The sequence below is a fragment of the Sorex fumeus genome, unplaced genomic scaffold (assembly GCF_029834395.1).
Source record: "Sorex fumeus unplaced genomic scaffold, SorFum_2.1 ptg000008l, whole genome shotgun sequence".
Classification (NCBI taxonomy): domain Eukaryota; kingdom Metazoa; phylum Chordata; class Mammalia; order Eulipotyphla; family Soricidae; genus Sorex; species Sorex fumeus.
The window spans coordinates 20,487,824-20,490,863 of NW_026606065.1; positions in this window are offsets into that span (position 1 = coordinate 20,487,824).

Sequence of the window (3,040 nt, forward strand, 5' to 3'; positions counted from 1 at the left end):
AGAAGAATACCTCTCTAACTATCTTTTGAATCACAAAGTAAAATTTGAAAAAGGCATTGGAATGAATGGAGACGTTACTGGCACCTGCTCGAATAAATCGATGAATAACGGGGATTAAGTGATAAGTGATAAGTGATTGTTGGGGCTGGAGCAATACCACAGTGGGTAGGGTGTTTGCCTTGCACAACCCAGGGTTCGATTCCCAGCATCCCATATGGTCCCCCGAGCACCGCCAGGAATGATTCCTGAGTGCGAAGCCAGGAGTAACCCTGAGCATTGCCGGGTGTGACCCAAAAAGCAAAAAAAAAAAAAAAAAGAAAGAAAGAAAAGAAAAGAAAAAGGCATTGTTGGGGCTGAAGACATAATACAGTAAGTGTGTACCTTACATGCAACCACCCAGATTTGATCCCCAGCATCCCAAATGGTCCTCTGAGCAAAATCAGAAGTAGGCCTTGAGCACTGCCAGATGTGCCCCCCTAAAAGAAACAAACAAAAGAGACATTATGAAACTGTGCATTTTATTTGGTGAGCTGGTTAGTTTTTATAGCATTTTTATCAAGGGACATTTTTAAAAGTAAGATGTTTGCTATAAACAAATACTAATAAAGGAATTTGAGGGGCTGGAGTGATAGCACAGCAGGTAGGGCCTTTGCCCTGCACGCAGTTGACCCAGGTTCGATTTCCAGCATCTCATATGGCACCGCCAGAAGTAATTCTTGAGTGCAGAGCTAGGAGTAACCCCTGTGTATCACCGGGTGTGACCCAAAAAATAAAAAATAAATAAAAGAACTTGATATAATAGAGCTCAATATGGAAAATCATTCATGGAAAATAGATGATCTGGGGTTCACTTAGAGATATTTTTGTAAATATATTTTATGAAAATAAAAAGAAAGTATACAAATCATGTTTGTCACATTTACAAAACAAATATTTTTTAAATTTTATTTTATTTTTATAAAGTTGTTCATGATGATTTATTACATTCAATATTCCAACCCCATTACACCTTCCCACCACCATTATTTCCAATTTTCCCAACCACCACCCAAGCCTAGCCCAGTAGCAGGCCATAAATAACTTATTTTGTATTGCTTGTTATGAATAATTTACTAAAGATAATCAAAAAAGATTTCTATAGAAGAAATCGTGTGAGGATTGTTTTATCTTACCCTAAAGCAGTTAAGTCCTTGTGTAAGAGATTACTGACATGATGTTATAGGTTAAGTCTTGTGTGTTAACATTTTCTTAACCAAGATTGGTTGCTTTCCACTTTACATCCCATCCAATGTGACATGTTACTCCTGGTATATTAGTGGTGTTGAATATGAGATGTCACTCAGCCAAGGATGCAGCCACACACTCCAGGAATTCTAAAATTTTGAAGAGGGTGATAAGTTGGAGTTAAATTATTAACTCGATGGTGACTTTGGGGTCCGGAGGCATCTCTGCAGTTTGCTGATCTCTTTCAAGATTTATTTACAAGGGGCTGGAGCAATAGCACAGTGGGTAAGGCATTTGCCTTGCACTGCCAACCTGGGTTCAATTCCCAGCATCCCATATGGTTCCCTGAGCACCACCAGGGGTAATTCCTGAGTGTAGAACCTGGAGTAACCTCTGTGCATTGCCAGGTGTGATAAAAAAAAAAAAAGCCAAAAAAAAAAAAAAGATTTATGAGTCTCTGGGTCATAACCTGTTAATGAGCTTATGTGGTGCCAGAGGCAGTTCATGGGCATGACTGCCAGGCTCCTGGAACAACAGGGAGATTGGTAAGGTTGCCCATCCCTGACTCTATGAGAGCCTGGAGATTTCAGTCACAAAACCCACATACCTGAGTTTTTCAATAGATTCATTCCTGGATGAGGCTCATCCTGAGCCTATGGAGTCCAGCCATGAGCATGTTGGCAATTGGATTATGGAGGTTTTCTGGGGCTGCTGGGGCTCTGGGCAAGTGGTGGGTTCACTTACCCCCTCTGGGGTGCCCTGGATGAGACTGAGCCTAGCACGGGTTCTGGAGGTATTGCTGCAGCTTGTTGGTCTCTTTTGAGATTTTTATGAGTCTTCTGCTCCACCCCGCCCGGCTGTTGCAGTGGTCCCTTGGAGGGGGGCAGGTTGAGTTTCCCTCCCTGCCCTGAGCAGAGCCCCGGCAGAGCCCCGAAGACCTCTGGAACCAGCCATAACCATGCTGAGACTACTCTCCACACGCATGAAGGTACCGGCAGAGGAACAAAGGCATGCGGATCCGGGGGCTGAGATCTCCAAGCCTGCTCAGATTGGGGCTGAGCATCCTCCACCCAGATCCTCCATCCTCCAGTAGGCGGGGGTCACAACCACCAACTGCCCCCTGGCGCCATGTAATCCCATCAACGGCCAAGACCCAGAGACTATAAAACCCAGCTCCCGGAAGCACGCGGCCACATTTGTGGCCGGGCAACATCTTCTTATCTCATCCTTGCTTTGACAACCTGGCAGGCTATGGAGTGTAGCCTGCCCCCGCAGCAGAGTCTGGCAAACTCCCCGTGGCGTACCCAATATGCCAAATACCAGTAACAATGATGGGTCTCATTCTCCTAACCCTGAAAGAGCCTTGAATGTGGCACATTTGAAAATCTCAGGGTTAGGGCGAAGGAGACATTACTGGTGCCTGCTCGAGGCAATCGACGAACAACAGGATGCTCATGATCGTGATCGTGATTAATCTCTAGACCATGAACACTAGGCCTTCTTAATGAGTAAAATACAATGCTAAAGTTGCATTGCATTAATTCCCTTGTATACCCATGGGCCTATTTGTTAAAATGGCTATAGACAGCCTAATGCAATAGAATTGGATTTTGTGGAAAGAAGTGGAAAATATTGCACTTCTTACAAAAAGTAACTGGACTTCATTTAAAGAGACAAAGAATCATGCAAAAAAAAATAGAAAAGTGAATGACAACAAACTATTTGAATGCCTTTCAGAGGAAAGCACCAGAGGAAATTAATCAAAAAATGAAATCAGCATTAAGTGCTATCAATTCAAATGGAGAAAATGATAACA